Source organism: Giraffa tippelskirchi, chromosome 8, assembly GCF_054371585.1.
Source record: "Giraffa tippelskirchi isolate mGirTip1 chromosome 8, T2T-mGirTip1v1.2.pri, whole genome shotgun sequence".
NCBI classification, from domain to species: Eukaryota; Metazoa; Chordata; class Mammalia; order Artiodactyla; family Giraffidae; genus Giraffa; species Giraffa tippelskirchi.
The window spans coordinates 107,580,433-107,603,539 of record NC_137282.1 but is presented as its reverse complement, the minus strand read 5'-3'; the positions used below and the strand labels follow the sequence as shown (position 1 = coordinate 107,603,539).

The following is a 23,107-nucleotide window of genomic DNA, read 5'->3' as shown; positions in this document are numbered from 1 at the left end:
AGCAGCCAGGTCAGGAGTTCTGGGTCATGCCTGCCCTTCTGGGCCACAGTGACTGAGTAGCGAAGCATGAGGAGCCTTGAGGTTATTATTTTGATAAACCTAGTTCTCATTTCACTTAAAAAGAAAAGCTGGACTATATAAATTATTGATGTAGATAGGTTTCTTTTTTTCTTGAATCATCCACGGAGAACCATTTCATAATAATTCACTGAATATAAGATAAACATCAGCTTAGTTTTTTTTAAAGAAAGAAGAGATTTTTAGAGTTTTAAAAGATATAAATTCCACTAAAATTTCAACTATTTGTTGACAAGGTATCATTCCTTCTAAAATCTTTGCTATGAAAACTGCATAAAGATCATATAGTCATTTATTGTATAATTTAATACCATTGTTATTCATTTATAAAGCACTTCTTATTGGAAAATTTTTAACTATTTATAGAGCCTTGTGAGGAAACTGATACTACTCCTATATAAGAGGTAAAAATGAAGCTCACCAGCTTGAAATGAGAGGCCTCTAGGATTACCAGAAAAGGAGTTGATGTTCTGAAAGAAGAAAGTTCTCTGTAGTTTCATCTCCTTTTCTAGAGATTAAAAAAATGGACATTTTGGTGTATATTCTCTAAGGTTTTTCTTTGCTGTAAATGTAAAATATATCATAATATTTGGTAAATATTTTCTTATATTAGTCAAATGTTTCTGAAAACATGATTTTTAAGAGTTGTATAACATTCCCTCATGCAGGTGCCCCATAGTTTATGTAACTTCTTCCCTTGTGGGATATTTGGGTTGCTTCCTATTTGCTCTTATAGAGGATGTTGTGAGAAACATGTTTGTCACAACATATTGTGAGAAACATATTTTAGTCCACCTATTTTATAGGCAGAGAGGCAGATATTTTCTAGAAAAACCTAGAGAGTATCAAGCCACTGTCAACAAGCCAGAAATGTGCAAAAAAAAAAACTCTTCTAGGCCTGGGGGTACAAAGATGGAAAAGGCATACTCTAACTATAAATAGTTAATAATTTGATTAACATTTAGAGTTTATATGAGTGTATATGAAAGATAATAATACCAAGCAATAATCCAACCCAGAGATATGGAATGAGCAGCTGCACATGCTGTCATGCTTTGTAGAGAGCTGATTCTAAAAAATGTTGATTGCTTTGTTTTAGTTTGCAAGAGCTTGGACCAATGAGGACGTAGAAGTAGAGTTGGGCCCCCAAGGGCAGTTAAGTGTGGTGTGGATTTATAATAAAATAGATCTGGCTTCAGCTCCTAGTTCTGCTAATTCCTAGCAATATAAACTTGGACCAGTTACTTGCCTTCTTATGACCCCAGTTTTCTCATCTGCAAAATGGGAAGAATAATCATATCACTGTCACTGAGGATTAAATGGAATAATGACTATGAAGGACTTTCTAATGTTATTATTACAAATGGAAACTTCAGAAAATTGACTGGAATTTTTATTTAATTTTACAGTTACTGACAATTTACCTCATAGATAGAAAAGTATCTTGTCCCCCAGTATTTGAAACATTACAGCAACAAGGAGTTGGGAGGCAGCAGTAGAATGTCTCAGAACTGTTGTGTTCTAAAGTAGTGGCAGACCCAAAGAGGAATGAAGAGTACGTGTCAAGCACTGTATCCCATTCTCCTTTTGAAATGGACTTTCATCTAGAATATTTGCAGGTCAGAGCTCCAGGGACACTAAATGCCTTGTTGGCAGCCCCAAATGTTGGTCTCACCGTGGTCCTCTGTCCTTCAGGGCTGATGAGGAAACGCGCTTATACTCATCCTTAGAGGGTGCCTGCTCTCCTAGGTAGACGGAAGATTGTCCCTCTTTCTAGTCAAAAATCAAATTGCGTGAGATTCTTTATTCACTGGGTAAGCAGAGAGGCTGGAAGCATAAGTAGAATGGAAAAACAATCTTTCATTCTTGAGGTCTGGAGGAACAGAAAAATCTTTGTTGTGAGGGGGACTCAATGAAAGACTGAGTTGGACAATGCGGAGCATATTTAGGAGCCAGAATGGGTTGGATGAGATAGAAATATAAGTCCCCATACTTCATTTTGGAAAGGTGTGTGCCTAGAGAGGAGGTCCTGTGAATGCGCAAGGGAGAGCAGGCCCGAGAGGTCCAGGGATCCTTGGGCTAGAGTGTCACAGGGCCAGCACTGGGGGCTGTGCCAAGAGAGAACGCGGAGAGGTCAGGCTGGAGCCAGAGAAAGCCACTGATATGTGTATGAGTGTGAAAATATGTGCGAAAATGTTTATCAGTGTGTGGGAATATATGTTTATGAGTGTTTGAGAATGCAAGATTCTATGTACAGGAGTGTGTGAGAATATACGAACATATGTGACTATGAGAATACAAGAGTATGTGACTATGTATGAGAAGGTGTGAGTGTGTGTGTGTAAGAGTGTGTGTGTTTGTCCAGTCAAAATCGCACGTCGAGATCACTAGTAAAGGCCTTCTCCAGACTTTTACTTGGGACCCCCGAGGTTTTTACATACACCCCTCTCTGCTGTCAGTTTTGCTGTGTTGGAGAAATTTTCTCCCAGGCATCTGAGTAGCAGTGTTAAGTACGGAAACTCTGGTATCAGCCTTGCTGGAGCCTTTTCTCTGTAAACTTGGGAAAGTAACTTAACATCTCTGTTCCTTAGTTTCCTCTTCTCTAGAATGTGGATGACAAGACTGCACAGAGTGATTGGGAGGGTTAAATAAATAAGTTAATACTTGTAACATGTTTAGCACAGTGCATGGCACATAATAAGTGTTAAATAAAAGGCAACTAGTATTAAAATGTTGAGTAAAGGAAATCTGCATGCCCATTCAGGCTGTCCTTTGAAAAACCATCCACTTAATGTTCTGACTAGTTAAAAGGTTTATTCACATCAGAGGTCAAAATATGTAACAAAGTGAGTTTCTCCTCACCCCTGTCCACCATTCCAATAGTTCTTGCATTCCTATAAAGTGTAACCACTGTTACTAGTTTCTTGTTCAAACTTCCGGAAATATTTTACTTTCTGCATGTAGAAGCAAATATAAATCTATTTTTAATTTTATACAAATGGTAGTATATTATATATATGGTTTCCATACTTTGCTTTTTTTGTTTTTGATTTTTAAAAACTTTTTATTTTATACTGGAGTATAGCCAGTTAACAATGTTGTGATAGTTTCAGGTGGACCACCAAGGGACTCAGCCATACATATACATGTATCCTTTTTCCTCCAAACTCCCCTCCTATCCAGGCTGCCCCATATCATTGAGCAGAGTTCCACGTGCTATACAGTAGGCCCTTGTTGGTTATCCATTTGTATTTTGCTTTTTCTCTTAAACTAAAAGATTTGGAGCTCTTTCCATAGAGGTATAGAACAAGCTTTCTCATTTTTCTTAAGCTGCATAATATCCCATTGTTTAAATGTGCAGTAACTTACTTTCTCATCTGCTCTTGATGGATATTTAGGTTATTTGCTGCTGCTGCTGCTATTTGCAATCACTTTCAAATTGTCTGATGGGATACCTTTACAGCCTAAATACTGGGTGGAGCCCTGTCTCGGTGTGAAATATTTCTAGAAGATTATCCATGTATTAGGGAGGAGAGAAGGTTCTTGTACCTCTTTTTAGCCCCTCTGTTTGCTGTAGTAAACTGTAACCAGGACAGCTGAGAGGGTTTCAGGGGTTTGGGGTTTTATAACATCAACCTTCATCAGTTCACACCCGCATCTGTTCCTAGCAAGGATGAAAACTTAGCCATTTGAAAATAACTGACATGTTTTGCTACCCTAAAAGGAGGCAACAGCCCCTAACATCCTCTAACACAGATGCCCTTCCCCAGCAGCATGCTAATTCGCCAGTAGAGGGCTCTCTCCTTTAGGGAAAAATAAATGTCTGCGGGAAAGGTTTTAAGCATAATTAATCCCCAGACACAGTGTGGTGTTTCTCTGCTCTGTAGTTGGGTGGTGTGTCATACTCCTGAATATTTAGGGATTAACTGAATCTGCCTTTGTCAGTTTTCAGGGTGTGTTTATGAGTGAAGAGCTGTGGGGAGGAAGTGGGTTCCCAAGGGGATTTAGGGGAAAGCCTGTGATCTGACCCAGACTAGGGGATTATAGCTTTTTCCTGCTTTAGGATATGAGGCAGCCCGGTCTTGTTCTGTGTTTCAAGATGAGAAACCCCTCACTGCAATGTTGGGAATCTCTAGAGGACCATGCCTGTGAGACCTGTTAACAGGGCACGTAACCCCTGGGTATCAGGCCGTTTATATAACCCCTGGTGTTGGTTCTTGGAGGCTGGGGCTCCCATCAGGCAGGTGAGAATCCACCTGGGCGCTTCAGAGGGGACCAGGAAGAGAGCCAGCGTTCACTGAGCAGCTCCTGTGGTAGGTGGAGCCTAGTTAGGCCACGAGGCCCTGTTTCTCTTCATTCCCACCTGATGGTCATCATTCCTGCCTCTTGCACTCCCCACACCGCCCTTCCCAAAGCAGTTCAGGAAACCAAGGCTCAAGAGGGTGAGCTGTGCTTCCCAGTGTCACACAGCTAGGAATGGTCACGCAGGAGCTAGCAAGTTCCCTGGCTAGGGCCGCACGGCTGGGCCAACGTGACACAGAATCCAAGCCTTGTTTTCCACCAGAACGGCCCCCTCCCTGCCCTGCAGGAGCAGCTTCACTCTGGTTTGAGAAGGTTGAGGTTCCTGACCCGGCTTCGGTGAGGAAGTTTCCCCCTATTTCTAACCTCTGGCCCCATTTGAAAATCGACTCAAATCACTTTTCTTCTTCAGATCAAGGTAGAGTGATGGCCATGAACTCCTCTGCTCTTTTCTGTAGGCACACCTAGGCTAATACTGAACCAGCTCCAAGACGCATGGGCTTTGAGAAACTGAGCGCTAGAACTCGATTACTGAAAAGCGGTCTATTCTCAGCCCCAAGTCGTGAGGCACAGAGGTCCCCACAGCGGTGTTCCCATCCTCCGGGCACAGGTTTTCCAGCTGGAGCAAGTGGGGCAACCTCATTCTAGTGGGCTTTTTCTAGGCCAAATTGGGTGCCTCAGTCTTATTTTGTTTTAAGAATGTTTGGCGGCATAGGATGAAAAACCAAAAAGGGAGGCAAGCTGTTCAGATGCCAGGCAGGTGAATCCCCCAGGGGCTTTCTGTGGCATTCCCTGTAATTTTGCACAAGTATGGAGCAGACGGAGGCTTTCCAGGTGGTGCTAGTGGTAAAGAACCTGCCTGCCAATTCAGGAGATGTAAGAGTCGTGGATTCGATCCCTGGATTGGGAAGATCCCCTGGATAAGGGCATGGCAACCCACTCCGTATTCTTATCTGGAGAATCCCATGGATAAAGAAGCCTGGCGGGCTACAGTCTATGGGGCTGCAAAAAGTCGGACGTGACTGAAGAGACTTAGCATGCAGGCAGGCACCAGGAGCTGACGAGTGGCCGCTGGTTAGGTATAGACAGCTTAGATGACCTTCCCTTCCCTTCTCCCCACACTTTAAACTCAAGAGTACTCATTACATGGCTTTTACACTCAGCTGTGTTAGACTACCTTACAGGATTTTGAGAAACTATCTTCTGCATTGATTCCCTCATTTTCATTCACAATATTGCACACCTGTCAAGCATGTGCCAACAATGTTCATATGTCCACATCTCCCTAGAATTAGTGAAATCACGTGGAAATTTCTAACTGAAAAGGAATTATTTCAGGAATGGAAGTTATTAAAAAGTGGTTACTACTGACCTATTATCAGAACTTTAGGAATCTGTGCTGATGGCTTGTTTGGTGGTTCTCAGTCTTGAGTGTGCATCAGAATCACATAGAGGGCTTGTTAAAATGTAACTGCTGGGCCCCGCCCCTAGAGTTTCTGATTGTTTCAAGTCTGGAGTGAGACCCCAATTTTGCAATTTTCAGCAGGTTTCCTGAGGAATGCTGCTGCGGTTGGTCTGGGGACCATGCGTTAAGACTTACTGACTCAGCACTGTGAAGTGGTAAAACTCAAAATGGTAGGAATATATTGTTGCTTTATATCTGGTAGGAGAAGATAGTGGTTAAAAGGGCAAGTTTTGGATTCAGAGAATCTTGCTGGGATTCCTTCTCCAACACTATCAACTATGTGAGCTTGGCTAATTTATTTAAATTTCATGTACCTCAGTTTTCTCATTTTAAAGATGAGGATAATAGCTTCTAGTTTATTGGATTGTTAAGGGAAGGGAGACAATGTATATAATTGGTTTAGAACATAGGCAGACGTATAGCGTGTATACATCAAATGGTAGCTCTTCTTTCTAAGAGTCTTTGTGTATCTCTGAAGAACCTTATTAGGTTTACCAAGAATAGACCAAAGTAAAAAGAATGAAGTATTAGGCATGATTACTTTAAATAACTGGGGAAGTAGGTTTCTTTTCTTTTTTTAAAGATGCACCCCACTCATAAGGTAGAGCCCAGGCATTACCAACCACTGTTATCACCTGAGGTTAAAAGTTCGGGGCTGATGGGCACATCAGTAGTGAGGAGGTAGGGAAAAAGTTAGAAAGGAGATTACATGGTAGCTTTTAAAAAATGAAACTCCAAACCTTCCCAGCTGTTGGAATAGGCAAGGCTGTTTTTAAGGCTTTAAATTTGGTCTTGAAATTCCCACCCCTTGCAAAATTGCCTCCTTCCTAGCTTGCCAGTGTAATGGAAATTCCCACTCCTTCGGTTTGAGGCCCTGTGTCTCTGGAATGCAAATTGTATTTTCTAGGAGTAATGGCGCATTAATCCAATAATACTCACTAACGCTTTCAGATTAGATTGTATTAGATTAGCTAGGTGTTACCTTGGAAAATGCGGTGCTCTTTGCCTGAGGGAGTAAGGCAGAGAAGAAGCTGACTTGGAGGAAGGATGTCAGGGACTTTGGGCAGTCAAGGGCACTGGGGGGCAGGAGAGAACCGCTGGTGACCCACGTGGACTCTGCTGCAGGGGAGACCTCCAGCCGGGCTCTCCAGCTCCCTGCAGCCTGTAGGTCCCACACAGTTTCTTCTGTGTAAGGCTGTGTTCTGATGTTCTATGGTACTGCTTCTCTTCTGTGGGGCAGTCTGGGAGGATGGGCTTTCCTGGTAGCTCTCAGATGGTAAAGAATCCGCCTGCAGTGCAGGAGACCTGGGTTCAATTCCTGGGTTAGGAAGATCCCCTGGAGAAGGGAATGGCTACCCACTCCAGTATTCTTGCCTGGGAAATCCCATGGACAGAGGAGCCTGGTGGGTTACAGTCCATGGGGTTGTGAAGAGTTGGACATGACTGAGTGACGAAGCTCTGGGAGGATGGTTTCTGCTGCAGAGTTCTCAGCTGCCTTGGTGGTACCCCCTACTCGCTAGTAGTCCTTCCCCATTTCTAGTGTGAAGAGCAGCTCCTCCCGAAAGAAAAAAAAAAGGAAAAGAAAAAAACCCCTTGCTGCTTTAGTTAAGCCCTGCCAAGTGGTGGCTGCTTTGGGGCATTTAGGCAGAGATAACTCAGTAAGGTTCCCCACCCCCGCCCCCATCTTCACTCGTGATGATGACTAAGTCACCTGAAGCCAATGTTACATAAGCCTTAGCCTCCTATCATGGGAAATCCTGAGACGACACAAAGATAAGACTTACTAAAGAGCAAGCTATGACTTTGTTTCATTTTAATAGCTGGCGGCACTGATTGGGAATCTTAAAACAAATTCCACTGAATGTTTTTAGTGACATTTTCCTGGCTAACCTATCAGATGGACTTAGAGCCCAAGACCAGCTTCTCACTGTAACAGAATCACACAGGCTCTCCGAACCTCATGATGGAAGCACCAGGCTTTACATGTTCGACTGGAAAGCCGGGAGGTCAAAGTTCCCTTCTGTAGCCCCTTTCAGGCTCTCAGGCTTTGCTGCAGGCTGGTTACAACCTGCGAGGTGTCCTCTTTCCTCCCAGATCCCACCAGCCAGGCGGCCTTGCACCTCAAGTTTAAAGTCTACTAAATGTTCACGTGCAATGCCCAATTCCAGAGGGGGTGATGGGGCTGAAGGGCAGGGCCAAGGCTAAGCTCAGGTTCAGCTGGTCTGGTTTTAGACTTCAGTTCAGTCGTGTCCTCCCTTGGCGAGTGACGGGGGGCATGGAAAGACCATCTCCGTGGCCAGTGTCCTCAGCCCACAATGCATTTGTATCTTGCCGATGAGCTGGTGTTGTGGCCTGAGGAGAGGGCCTGGTGGAAAGAGAGATGGACAAGAGGGTTTGCTGACTGTTCAGGGGGATAAGCCACTTATGACTGTGCTCTAGTTGTGTGCATATTATAAGAGTACATTAATATAAAATGCGGACATTGACAAGTCATAATAGAATGAGAGGATCAGAGAAACTGAAGACATTCTGAATGAGCCACTTAGTGGCTCCTGATACTATTGTGTTTATATCCAACTGTCCTCTGGGCACTTTCTAGAAATAACTTCCCCAGACCCAGGTCTGTTTAAGGAAGCCCTGTGTCAGCTTCCTTATACAAGAAGACACTGATCAGTGGGCTTATTTAGAGTTGGGGGTGAGATGAAGTGGGCAATGGGTTTCTTGCAAACTCTAAAATTCCCTGAATTATTCCGGATTTGAAAGCTGAAACTTTCTAAGCACCTTTGCAGGGAACTGTACAAATGACATTTCTTACTGTTGCTACCTCTTCTTCTTGGGAATGTTTTCGATGTCCAGAGTCACTGCAGATTTGAACGTGGATGGGCTCTCTTGGGCAAATCTTTTATAGAAACTGGGGGCAATTTGGTTGAGTCTTTATGTACTGTTACTGGATGTGACTCTGACATGCTAAGCAGGGTCAGGCAGGATGTTATTGCCCTTGATTCATTCTTCCTGGAAGAAGAATCTTCTTTACTTAAAGCAGAAGGGTTCATAGTGGGTCATAAGAAACATGTTAAATAAGTCTTGCAAGAGGAAAAGATCACTGAAATGGCTTTCTATGTGCTTCTTAGAATCAAAAAAATCTCACTTATGACGTAGCTTGAATTCATGAGGATTGGGGAAAGTAGGTTTTCAATGGAAATATTTTATTACATGCAAAGAAGGGATCATTCCAAATGCTATTCTTGCTTGTCACGTTACCCTCCCCAGAGACCATCTATCTCAACATGAAATCTTGCAAATGCTTAAGAACTACATATATATGTATATGTGTGTGTGTATAAAATTCAATCCTCATAGAATTACTGTGAGGTGGATTTTGTTGACTCTTTTTTACTGATGAAGTTCAGAGAAGTGTCTTATCCCAGGTTCCACAGCAGAGAAGTCATAGAGTTCCTTTTCACTTCCCCAGGTCCCTCTTAAGTCCCATTGGCTCTGACCATTCTGCTTCTGCCATCTCTGCCCTTCCCCCAGCCTGAACCTAATCCCAGTTCAATCCCTGGTTGGGGAACAGAGATCCTGAAAGGTGCCCAGCATGGTTTAAAAAAAAAAGAAGGGTTAATGATGTCTATCTTGCATAGATTGGTTGTGAAGGTTAAATCTGTTAATATCTTTCAGGAACACAATTGGCAAATACAATAAGTTCCCTACACATGAACGAGTTTCCTTCCAAGAGCACGTTCATAAGTCCAATTCATTTCTAAGTCCAACAAAGTTAGCCTAGGTACCCAGCTAACACAATTGGCTATATAGTACTGTACTGTAATGGACTTTCCTGATAGTTCAGTTGGTAAAAATCTGCCTACAATGCAGGAGACCCCAGTTCAATTCCTGGGTTGGGAAGATCCCCTGGAGAAGGACTAGGCTACCCACTCCAATATTCTTGGGCTTCCCTTGTGGCTCAGCTGGTAAAGAATCTGCCTGCAATGCAGGAGACCTGGGTTCGATCCCAGGGATGGGAAGATCCCCTGGAGAAGGGAAAGGCTACCCACTCCAGTATTCTGGCCTGCAGAATTCCATGGACTGCATAGTCCATGAAGTTGCAAAGAGTCGGACATGACTGAGCGACTTTCACTGTAATAGGTTTGTAATTCTTTTCACACAAATAATACATAAAAAACAAACACAAAAACTATATGTTTTTAATCTTATAGTACCTTGAAAAGTATAGTAGTACAGTACCAGAGCTGGCATTGAATGAACAGGCAAGAAGAGTCACTGACTGGAGGAGGGAGAGGAGGTGGGAGATGGTAGAGCTGAAGGACTGTCAGCTTGGCAAGATGCAATTTCACTCATGTTTGACATTAATGGCACAGGTTCTGGATCTTGAAAGTTCACAGCTTGAAGGCTTGAATGCAAGGGAATTACTATCGTAGACACTTCGTTCATTTTAGTTTTCATATTTCTTGATTTTGGCTTTAGAAATACTAATCTTTTACTCAGCAGATAACCAGAAATCTTTTTAAACCTAGTCTATCCAATCAGACACCCACATTCCTTCACATTTCTGCTTGTATGTGCCATGCTATATCCTCACTCTGCATGGCCCCTGGTCCCAGAACCTCTGTGCTTTTGATGCTACTGATTTGGGAGTTTGCCCCTTTCCCAGCTACAGCCTTTCTTTCTTCCCTGTGTCCCAGGCTTATCTCCATGCCAGCTGTGCACGTCTTGCTGCCACAGCCAGGTGCAGACTATAATACCTACTTTGCATACCTCAGGGATTATTGTGAGGATCAAAGGGATGATTTATGTGATGAAAGTGCTTTGAAAAGTAACATGGACTGCATTCACGTGGGCTGTGACGATGGTGATGATTATCACCCCTGGACTATCTTCAGATGACTAAAAATATCCACCCAGCCTGGCTCTCCTCAGTATGTTCTTATCTCTTCTGGACTTCCCCACGCTGTTTGAGAAGTCTGACAGTTTAAACAGTGGAAGAACTTGCTGGTGGATGGCAATGTTGAAGGTGAAGAATGCCTGGGTAATGAATTGCTTTCTTTAGGGTCCCGATGGGAAATCTGGTACCCTGGAAAGTGTTAATTTACCTCACTTGAGTGAATGCTTTAGACCCAGCCAGCTTTTCATTTGCCTGGGCAGCCCATCGTGATGATGACATTAAATAATCATTATCATTAGGTGGAACTCCTGTCACCTTGGGGATTTAGAAAGTGTTTCTCAAGTCACATACACAAAAGCAACCGAAATAAGCAGAATGTTCATCTAGAAGAAAGTCGTTGTGAAGACAACATTTGTTTGTAATTGTCAGCATTTGGCAAAGGCAGGAAATGAAAGAATGAAATGAACCACAGCTTTGGATTCCTTCCAGTGTTTTTTTTCCAACCCCAAATCATCAAGACCAGGGAGGGAAACCTTCCTGTCGCAGACCGTGAGTTCTAGGGAGGAGGATAGGAGCCTTCAACTACCTCACCCCTTCTGTCCAGGAAGTCATTTCAAAGGGAGCTGCCTCCAGGGAAAAGCAAGAGCCCATTGGCCAATATTTATTTATAGTCTTATACCCTGTAAACTTGTCTTCTTTTTCAAAATTAAGAGCAAAAAAGTATTTGGTTCTTGTTTGTTTGGACAACCTCCAGGCAGTTGTATCTGTTTTCTTTATTTCTGTGCTGGTTGCTCAACATCTTTGGTCTTGATGGAACTGGTTTTATTCCTAGGCCCTCCCTTATTATTAATGTCCTTATTATTGGTTAGTTCTTCTGTGTTTGCAGTGTCCTTGACAATCGTTTTTTATTAGCTGTTCTTTACAACAATGCAGTGAGATGGATCAGTCTTATTGAATATTTATCTAACAAGCTGTCCAACATTTTCTTTTGTTGGCTTTTGTTAGGATTTATTACAACCATTTTGTCTTTCTGATAGTCGCCCTTCTGCAAGACACTTACTTCATGCTTTTTCTTGTGAGGCTCCACGAGCCAGGGGCTTGTGTCATCTGCTTTCAATCCGTGTTTGGTTACTTCCTTCCTTGCCTGGCTTTTTCACCCTCCTCAAAATGATTGTTGCCTCTCCTATCCATGCAAATGGTGCTCAACTAATCTAAGGCAGGTGTGAGCAAAGGGTTTCCTTTTTGCTTTCTTGGCATGTGGTACATCTCTGAGTGGCCACTGGCTTGTCAGTTCTTTAGCACATGATTTGTTACCACATAGTTGGTCACTGCTAATATTTTGTGGTTGTTTGCTGTGGTTGTGTGTATGTTGGCTCTATGGTGAACCAATGGACTGTCTGGCTAGGAAGAGAGATGTTTCCAGGATAGTTGGGAGTTGCTACTATACCAGGATATGACATCAATTCTTTCAACCAAGGAATGCCCAAGTCTTCTAAAAGCTGCCATCATTACACTTCTTCCACCACCAGATCTTCCACTTCAACAGCTACCACCCTCAGTCTTGCACTCCCATCAAAAATATTTTGTTTCTGTCTATGCAATATGCCTAGATATGCCTGGTGTCTAGGAGCTTATAAATAAACCGAATTTCCCTAAGTACCAATTTTAATTTTGAATACTTAACTATGTCTGTTTTCTTCTACCTACCCCTACACATTTATATTTCTCTATTGCACATGTTGTGATTATTGCTAACTTTTCTTTCTCACCCACTAGACTCTAGATTTCTTAAGGGACTAAGCCCTAAGCTAGGCACCAGGGAGATCTATTAGGTCAATAATTGTTCATTGACTGAATATTAAAATCATTTGATTAAATGAGAAAATGCTTTTATAAACCATAAAATGTTTTATAAATTAGTAAGGACTGTACAAATGCAACTTCTAAAAAACTTACATTATTTTTCTATGCAGCAATGAAGGATAGGTTTGAATCTTGTGAAGCTGGACAAAAAATACTTACCCATTTTATAGAATAAGAATGATTGCTGTTTGACTGAATTTGCAAAAGATTAAAAGAGCAGCCATATTATTCTGATCAATGTCTGACCTGGCATTGTTTGGTCACCTGCAGCCATTGAGCAAACCCTGCAATGAAGGAAGGATAACCTTGGAGTGTGTTTAAAATTCATTTAAAATTTTTTCTTCCACGTAGATAGATTTCAGAAAATGTTCTAAGCAACTGACACGGGTTCTGGATATAGACAGTTCTGGAAAGCTATGTGTTATTCTATGTCATACCAGATTTAAACCAATGAAATAGAACTTGCCAAAGTAATTCACTGTAGCTTGCAATTTGAAAGTGGCTCAGTGCTTCAGAACTCTCCTCCCCATGGAACTTATCTGAGGGGCTGTGAAGAAGGGAGAAAAGTAGTTTCCTCTTTTTTCTCTCCCCACCCACTGTCTCATGGTTTACTTCTTCCAAACACTGGACCGATTATTTCTGCAGATCAAACATTATGCTTCTGCTGCTGCTGCTGCTAAGTCGCGTCAGTCGTGTCTGACTTTGTGCGACCCCATAGATGTCAGCCCACCAGGCTCCGCCATCCCTGGGATTCTCCAGGCAAGAACACTGGAGTGGGTTGCCATTTCCTTCTCCAATGCATGAAAGTGAGAAGTGAAAGTGAAGTCGCTCGGTCATGTCCAACTCTTCGTGACCCCATGGACTGCAGCCTACCAGGCTTCTCCGTCCATGGGATTTTCCAGGCAAGAGTACTGGAGTGGGTTGCCATTGCCTTCTCTGGATCAAACCTTGTAATTAATGATTAAAAAATAAATTCTACTTACCAGTCAGGCACATTTCAGGTGCTTAATAAATACTCAGTGAATAAATGAATGTTCAGTTCATTTCAATCACTCAGTCGTGTCTGACTCTTTGCGACCCCATGAACCGCAGCACGCCAGGACTCCCTGTGCATCACCAACTCCCTGAGCCCACCCAAACCCTTGTCCATTGAGTTGGTGATGCCATCCAGCCATCTCATCCTCTGTCGTCCCCTTCTCCTCCTGCCCTCAGTCTTTCCCAGCATCAGGGTCTTTTCCAATGAGTCAGCTCTTCGCATCAGGTGGCCAAAGTATTGGAGTTTCAGCTTCAACATCAGTCCTTCCAATGAACACCCAGGACTGATCTCCTTTAGGATGGACTGGTTGGATCTCCTTGCAGTCCAAGGGACTCTCAAGAGTCTTCTCCAACACCATAGTTCAAAGGCATCAATTCTTTGGCGCTCAGCTTTCTTTATAGTCCAGCTCTCATATCCATACATGACCACTGGAAAAACAATAGCCTTGACTAGATGGGCCTTTGTTGGCAAGTAATGTCTCTGCTTTTTAATATGCTGTCTAGGTTGGTCATAACTTTCCTTCCAAGGAGTAAGCGTCTTTTAATTTCATGGCTGTAGTCACCATCTGCAGTGATTTTGGAGCCCAGAAAAATAAAGTCAGCCACTGTTTCCCCATCTATTTGCCATGAAGTGACAGGACCAGATGCCGTGATCTTCATTTTCTGAATATTGAGCTTTAAGCCAACTTTTTCACTCTCTTCTTTCACTTTCATCAAGAGGCTCTTTAGCTCTTCTTCATTTTTTGCCATAAGGGTGGTGTCATCTGCATATCTGAGGTTATTGACATTTCTTCCAGCAGTCTTGATTCCAGCTTGTACTTCTTCCAGCCCAGCGTTTCTCATGATGTACTCTGCATATAAGTTAAATAAGCAGGGTGACAATATACAGCCTTGACATACTCCTTTTCCTATTTGGAACCAGTCTGTTGTTCCATGTCCAGTTCTAACTGTTGCTTCCTGACCTGCATACAGGTTTCTCAAGAGGCAGGTCAGGTGGTCTGGTATTCCCATCTCTTTCAGAATTTTCCACAGTTTATTGTGATCCACACAGTCAAAGGCTTTGGCCTAGTCAATAAATCAGAAATAGATGTTTTTCTGGAACTCTCTTGCTTGTTCGATGATCCAGCGGATGTTGGCAATTTGATCTCTGGTTCTTCTACCTTTTCTAAAACCAGCTTGAACATCTGGAAGTTCACTGTTCATGTATTGCTGAAGCCTGGCTTGGAGAATTTTGAGCATTACTTTACTAGCGTGTGAGATGAGTGTAATTGTGAGGTAGTTTGAGCATTCTTTGGCATTGCCTTTCTTTGAGTTTGGAATGAAAACTGACCTTTTCCAGTCCTGTGGCCACTGCTGAGTTTTCCAGATTTTCTGGCATATTGAGTGAAGCACTTTCACAGCATCACCTTTGAGGATTTGAAATAGCTCAACTGGAATTCCATCACCTCCACTAGCTTTGTTCGTAGTGATGCTTCCTAAGGCCCACTTGACTTCGCATTCCAGGATGTCTGGCTCTAGGTGAGTGATCACAGCATCGTGATTAACTGGGTCATGAAGATCTTTTTTGTACAATTCTTCTGTGGTCCACTGGAGAAAGGAATGGCAAATCACTTCAGTATTCTTGCCTTGAGAACCCCATGAACAGTATGAAAAGACAAAAAGATAGGACACTGAAAGATGAACTCCCCAGGTCAGTAGGTGCCCAATATGCTACTGGAGATCAGTGGAGAAATAACTCCAGAAAGAGTGAAGGGATGGAGCCAAAGCAAAAACACCACCCAGTGATGGATGAGACTGGTGATAGAAGCAAGGTTCGATGCTGTAAAGAGCAATATTGCATAGGAACCTGGAATGTTAGGTCCATTAATCAAGGCAAATTGGAAGTGATCAAACAGGAGATGACAAGAGTGAACATCGACATTCTAGGAATCAGTGAACTAAGATGGACTGGAATGGGTGAATTTAACTCATAAGTCCATTATATCTACTACTGTGGGCAGGAATCCCTTAGAAGAAATGGAATAGCCATCATAGTCAACAAAAGAGTCTGAAATGCAGTACTTGGATGTAATCTCAAAAACGACAGAATGATCTCTGTTTGTTGCCAAGGCAAAGCATTCAATATCACGGTAATTCAAGTCTATGCCCTGACCAGTAACGCCAAAGAAGCTGAAGTTGAACAGTTCTATGAAGACTTACAAGACCTTCTAGAACTAACACCCAAAAAAGATGTCCTTTTCATTATAGGGGACTGGAATGCAAAAGTAGGAAGTCACGAAACAGCTGGAGTAACAGGCAAATTTGGCCTTGGAGTACAGAATGAAGCAGGGCAAAGGCTAATAGAGTTCTGCCAAGAGAATGCACTGGTCATAGCAAACACCCTTTTCCAACAACACAAGAGAAGACTCTACACATGGACATCATCAGATGGTCCACACCGAAATCAGATTGATTATATTCTTTGCAGCCAAAGATGGAGAAGCTCTATACAGTCAGCAAAAACAAGACCGGGAGCTGACTATGGCTCAGATCATGAACTCCTTATTGCCAAATTCAGACTGAAATTGAAGAAAGTGGAGAAAACCACTAGACCATTCAGGTATGACCTAAATCAAATCCCTTATGACTATACAGTAGAAGTGAGAAATAGATTAAAGGACTAGATCTGATAGACAGAATGCCTGATGAACTATGGATGGAGGTTGGTGACACTGTACAGGAGACAGGAATCAAGACCATCCCCAAGAAAAAAGAAATGCCTAAAAGCAAAATGGCTGTCTGAGGAGGCCTTACAAATAGCTGTGAAAAGATGAGAAGCCAAAAGCAAAGGAGAAAAGGAAAGATATACCCATTTGAATGCAGAGTTCCAAAGAATAGCAAGGAGAGATAAGAAAGCCTTCCTCAGCAATCAATGCAAAGAAATAGAGGAAAACAATAGAATGGGAAAGACTAGAGATCTCTTCAAGAAAATTAGAGATACCAAGGGAACATTTCATGCAAAGATGGGCTCAATAAAGGACAGAAATGATAGGGACCTAACAGAAGCAGAAGATATTAAGAATAAATGAATGAATTTAACCTTATTCCAGCTGTCCAAAGAGCTTAACATCTGCATGAAAAAAAGCCCCACAAATGACTTTTCTGGCTTTTACCGAAAGGTACCCTGGGATCAGTCAGCAACAGGGGAAGAACTCTGAATTTCGGCCAAGTTCACTTACAAGAAGCCGCTTTTGATAAAAGCTCAGTTCTCTTATCAATATTCCTTCAGCTCTTTCTGTAGCCCTGGCAATCTCCTTTTGAAAAGCAAATGCACTGTAGGCAGAAGCTGAATCAGAAAGTCAGAATGCAAGTTTCAGTCCCAGTTGGGCAGCAAGACATCCCAAATCAACCCTTTGGTACATTTTGGTGGGATGGACAAAAGGTTGACAGCACTTTTGAGTCTATATATAGAAACATTAGATTGGTTGCCAGAGGTTAAAAAAAGAATCAGTCTATTAGAATTTACTTATGATAAATAGAGTTGCCAAGAGGCTGCACTGCACGATTCTGGCTTTTCCTGAGTCCTACTCACTTGTGGCCAGTGTTAGGAACAGAATTTGTTGACTTTGGGATCTAGTAATTGTCTTAAATTAGTGCCTCAAGGACACAGAACTACTTTTCTTCTTTACTGCCTACTTTTCTGTCCCTCATTTTTATTATTGATTCTGGTTTCTCTCCTTCATGTGCGAATCTCTTTGTTTGGCAGGAACCAGCCATCAGAAGATTTTTTTTTTTTTTTTTTGTCTACTGAATTCTTTAGGTGCTGAAGATTTAGCTAACTGGGAACTGAATGAAGGAAAGAGTCAAGCGGGGAAATTTGTGCATGAAATGGATTTTTTTGTTCCTCTGAGGATTTGTTGTAAGCAGATATAAAGTGTCTTTCTCCCTCAGAGTACCTCCAAGGGCTTTCATAAATCAATTAGTCACTGGTGGGGCAAGAGAGAGGAGGGGGAGAATAAGCCCTGTGGTGAGAGCCAGAGACCCTGGCTGCTCTCTGTCTCTCAGGCGGGCTGTCCTTGATCATTAGATAACCACCGTGACACTTCACCCCCTGGAGACTGTTTCCATTACAGTCAGAACTTCAGAGCAAGGGGAAGGCTTTCAGGATCTCGCTCTGCTCCGCTAATAAACACCCACAAGAAGAGATTGAAGAAAAGGGAGCCTGGCCATCCCGTTGAGACACAAAGCCAAGAAAATGAAATGAAAAGAAATCAATCTTATATTTGCTTACTGGACTCCAGAATCCTTATATATTCTCTGGAACGTTCAGTCTTTGACTCTCAATGTGGAATTTGGATGTTTCTCTCAGTTCAATAGACGAGACCAACGAAACACCACCAAGGAGTCTTCATTCTAAGAGGATAAGGCTCTTGGCACAGTGCTGCTAAGCTTACAAAGTAGGTGCAACATACCTCCTGCCAGCTACTCAGCAGGCAGAGCCTACAGCATATGTCTCAGGGACCCGGGAGGTACAGAGCGAGGGCGGCTCTGAGGAACACCTCAAAATGTGTCCAGCTGAGCTGTCAGAACAATTTTCCATCAGTCACTCTGCAGGAACAAATGGAGTGTCTGAAACGCATGTCATTTTAGGCACATGTTTTGAACTTGGAGTTCCTGGCTCGTGGATATTAAGGCCACGGTGGGAGGTAGGAGTCAGGATGGGAGAACAGGGTGAGCATTGCAAAGGGTTCAAGAGAGTAAAGGTGAATCCCATCATTTATAAGATCTGGAGTCTTTCAGGCTACTCAGCAAGCAGAGGGATTGGAAAGAAAAAAAATGCTTCTTATATAATAGCTGAGAGCTCTTATCTCATTCTTGGGAACAAGCTGGGGGGTAGGTGGCAACTATTTTGGTCTTCGGTTTCACAGTTGGCAGAACTGAGATACAGGGAACAGAGTTGGTCTGTCTGCCCACTGAGCCAGATGTGCATGCCAAGAGTCCCTATAAAATCCTCTATCAATGTTGTTCACAACCTCTGCCCCGAGTCCTCTGGCAGCCTCCTAGAGACGGAGAATCTACAGCATCATTCAGGTCACCTGACAGACTTGGAGGCAGAAGGCCTGAGCTTGGATTCTGGCTCTTCTACTTACTAGCTCTGAGGTCAGGCAAGTTTCTTAATCCCTCTGCAGCAAATCTCTCAATTTGCTTCTCTTTAAAATGAGGATGACAATAGCATAGGGCATTGGGAGAATTAAAAGTGCTTGAGAGCACTTAACCCCCCTGTCTCATATAACTCACTAAATGCTAAGTGGATCTGAATTTAAAGAAGTAAAACGAGCCCAGATTTCCTTCTCTGACTTCTTCCGATCTCACGGATGAGCAGGCTCCAGCTTCACCGATGCTCATAGGTTTCCCTGTGCCTGTGATTCTCAAAGTGCGCTTTCTGGACCACGAGCCTCAGAGGTGCAGACAGACCTGTGAGAAGTGCACATTCTCAGGCCCCATCCTAGGGGGCCTGAATCAGAAACCTTGGGGGGTGAGTGGAGGGCAGCAATCTATATTTTAAGAAGTCTTCAGGTGATTCGGATGCATACTCAAGTTTGAGAACAACTGCCCTATGTTAACTTCACAGTGGCAGGAATAAAACACTTGTGGGGCAACAGGCGCTATCATTTCTGCAATGTGCCTGACAGCTTGAGCTCAGGCATTTATTGGTTAAACCTCTATATCTCTTCTATCCTTGGCCATTTGTTGAGATGAGAATAGCAAAAGGAATAGCTAATGGTGATCATCCTGGACTTTTAAAACATTCTGCTTTTTGCTTTTGTTTTCTGGTGCAGGGGATAGAATTGACAGTTTGGTGATGGGTCTGCATGAACATGGAACTAGTAGAAGAAATTGTCAAGGACAATTCCAAACCTCCACAGTCCTTGTGTTGTTGGGAGTGCGCAGACACAGAACACTCTGAAATAAAACACTCAGGGAAGTGTTGTGCTCCGACATATAAACTCTGCAGGAAGATGCTAAAATTTATTAGATATTCGCAAGGAATCTGAGAGTGTTGACAAGTATTGAAACGACTTTGTAAGTACTTTGAAACTTGAATGTGTGATGTAAAGCTTGGATATTTTAAAGTTGTGGAGAAGATGAACCTTTCTTTTCAACTCTCCCATAGAGGGTAAGAGGCTCTGTCACTTGAGTGACTCTTCATTTATTCTGTGTAACTTCTTTTATGTATTTATTAAAATTTTCTGGACTTCTTTTTCCAGTTGAAGTATAGTTGACTGACAAGATTCTTCTTTTTCCTAATAGGTTTATTGCAAAATATCAAGCGTAGGTCCTTCACAGGGACTTCCCAAGAGCTTTACAGCAAGAATGGCTACTGTGCCCTTCTCCCTCCATGCCCTGCTCCTACTCCTTCTCCACCACTTTCATTCCTTTCTAGAAAAGGCTAGAAACCCCCCTTACCTTTTAGGGGGGTAGCCTTGGTTGAGTTCCCTTAGAGGCACCTGACAGCATAAAATATTTAAATCCTAAGACCTCTTGGCATACTGTAGTGCAACATTTTCATTTTATAGATGACAAAATTGAAGTCCAAAGATGGAACTGCCTGGCTCCAATTTCAAGATTCTTTAAACTACTCCCTAATGGAAGTGTCTCCACACAGTCTGCGAGTTTAGTAATCATGGGGCGTGGCAGGGAAAAGGGGAGTCATCAAGTAAGAAGTTCTGTCCCCACCCCTAGATTTTCAAATATCACACCTGTTAAAAAGGTCAATCTATACACGGGTCATACCATAATTTTCCACCTTCGTTTGTATAAATGAGGAACATGAGGTTTGGCCCATTTTTAACTGTGGTCACTGGGGAATGGGTGGAAATCAAAACCAAACAAGCCCCACAAAAATCTCTAATTTATCTTTTTGATGGAAGAACTCATGATCGGCAAGCCCTTAGCTTTTAATTGCTGCCAAAGTCATGCTCTTCACTTCCATGGGGGAAGAGTGGGTGGGACCCCATCCTTCACATCATATTTATAGGTTTTGCTCATAACGCTTGAGTTTCCAGGCCCAATCACTATTTTCTCCCTCTGAAGTAGCTTTAAAATAGGAACAAAGTGCTTCTCTCTCCCTTCAGCACTAGGAATATCAGGTGTTTACTTAATATTCCTTAAATTTTGCTTGGTGTGCTTCATGCTGACATTCTGAAGTGCCCAGGCAATAATAAGTCAGCTGATTTCTTAGATGTTCAGGGAACAGTACATACAGCCAATGCAGAATTTTTCAGGATAACGGATGAAAACTTTGGCCTGGGTTCCTCCTAACCAGACAGATCATCAAAATAAAAAAGGACTCTGTGTGTGTGTGTGTGTGTGTGTGTGTGTGTGTGTGTATTTCACTTTTATTTTCTTTCTGACACTGTGGTTAGGATACAATTGAATGTCCGTTCTATGTTAACATAATGATAGTACTGGACACTTACATACTGATCACTTATTAGGTACCAAGATTTGCATGCACTTGTGTCTATAGTATCTCGTGTATTTCTCACCACTCTCTTTAGAAGAAATTTTATCCACACTTTGCAGACTCAGTGAAATAGTTTGTCACAGTTTCTGTGGGGAGGAAGTGGGAGAGCCAGGCTTCAAACCCAGGATACTTGGCTTAATACTGCTTCATCTGCTTTTGGAAAGTCTAATCTTTGCTTTTTGTTCTCGTTTGCTGGTGGGTGTAGAGTGTTGCCATGAGGCAAGGTGTAGGACCTAATCCTTGTGTAAATGACAAATTGTGGGTCAGTTAGGTGAGGAAAAAGCTTGGGCTAAATGTCTTTTTGGAAGAACCTAAATCTGAATGGTCATAGCTGAGGGGATTAAGCATCTGTGGGAAAGAAAATGGAAGGGAGACTTTAGGAAGGGACTGTTGAAAGGGTGGGTAAGGTCAGGAGATGCTTGGGGTCAGTCTTTAGGAGAAGGTGTGGGAGAACTATTTAATCTTGAGCTACGTTGGGCTTTGGAATGAATGACCCCTCCCCTCTGTGCTGTACCCCGCTTCCCCAGTTCTCTACTGCAGCAAGAACAGCCATCTTCAGTGTACCCTGGAAAGTGGTGATGCCTGGCTTTTAACCCCTTTCAGGGGTTTCTTATTACATTTAAATATAATCTGAAGTCTTCACCTTTGTCTGCAAGGCTGTAACAGTTGCTGTTGGTGCCCTGCCCTTACCTCCTTGGGACTCACTGTATCTGTGAACTGGGGCAGTTTTCTACGGCAAGCATTTGCAACTCTCTGTTTGAGGTTTTTTTGACTGCAGTTGGCTGGGCAGAATGCTCCTGGGAGTTAATGCCCCAGGTCTCAACCGATGATGGACAAGAGTGGTGCATAAATACCCTGACTCTCCTGCTCCTCAGCTGGTGGAACTCTGAGGTGTACTCTGCAGGCTTCGGAGGATCTCTGCCCCGATTCCTCACTACCCCCACCCTCGAGCCCCGGGACCGAGCCTGGTTGCCCACAGCAGTAAACTGCTCACTCAGGCACCCTATACTGCCTCTCTTCCCTTCCTGTCTCCCTTTCCTGCTCCCTGAGTATGATTCCTACGTGAAACAACTTGCATTCAGATCTTTGCTCATGGCCTGATTCAGGATGACACAGCATAAGCCAAAGATCTTGTTTGCTCTGGTCTCTGGCCACCTCTCCCTCTGGATCCACTAGAACCCACAAACTGTTTTCAGACCCCATGGCTCTTCTTTATGTTTTCTAAACATTCTGGGCTTCTTTGCATGTCCTGTCCTATAGGTCCCAGGCCTGATTCCTCATTGCTTAGGCTTCAGCTTCAATATCACCTCCTCAAGAGAACTTCCCTCACATCCTAGAAAAGAGCTGGAAGTCCTGGCTCTCCCGGACGTGGCCCCAAACATTGTGAGATGCAGCAGAGTGGTGTGATGGAGGTAATGGCCGTGCCCTGCCCTCAGTCACTGCCCGTCTGTGGTTACCTGGCTTCTCCACACCCCTGGTCTCAGGTGTGTCAGGCTTGGCTCATTCACTGTGGCGCAGACTTCTCCTCAGTGTTCCCAGGTTTATCTGAGGTAGCGGGTTAAGAGGCTTAAAACAGGAGGAGGAAAGGGTGACTACCTGGATGGTGGGAGAGACTGTGGGGGATGGAAATTCACAAGACCTGACACACCTCAGAAAAACTTGAAATGCTAGATGTATATCTGAATTGCTTTCAGTATCTTCTGAGTCCTGTTCATCAATAACTGTCCTTTATATCCTACATTGATTTCTCTCACAAGGTCTTTCTAAGGGGGCAATTCTTTCCTTTTTTGTTGAAGACAGCTTTGCTGCTATCGTTCAGATGAGAGAGACGAAAAGGAAATCATAGACCCTCTTGTATCTGGGCTTGACGTTCTCTTAGCAGATAGGCTGGTACCAAAAGGTACATTTTTATTAAACTTTGCTTTTCCTTTCAAAGGAGCCCAGAACATTCCTTTGAGTG

The 23,107-nt window shown here is 43.0% G+C and overlaps 1 long non-coding RNA gene across 1 annotated transcript in view; it reads left to right on the top strand.

Moving 5' to 3' along the window:
• LOC145516788 (uncharacterized) overlaps positions 1-19,703 on the top strand; it is a 149,189-nt gene extending 129,486 nt beyond the window's left edge. The window contains exon 4 of the long non-coding RNA XR_014061767.1: positions 19,460-19,703. This is a non-coding gene — a long non-coding RNA (uncharacterized LOC145516788). The remainder of the gene's footprint in view (positions 1-19,459) is intronic.
• Positions 19,704-23,107: the final 3,404 nt, after the last annotated feature.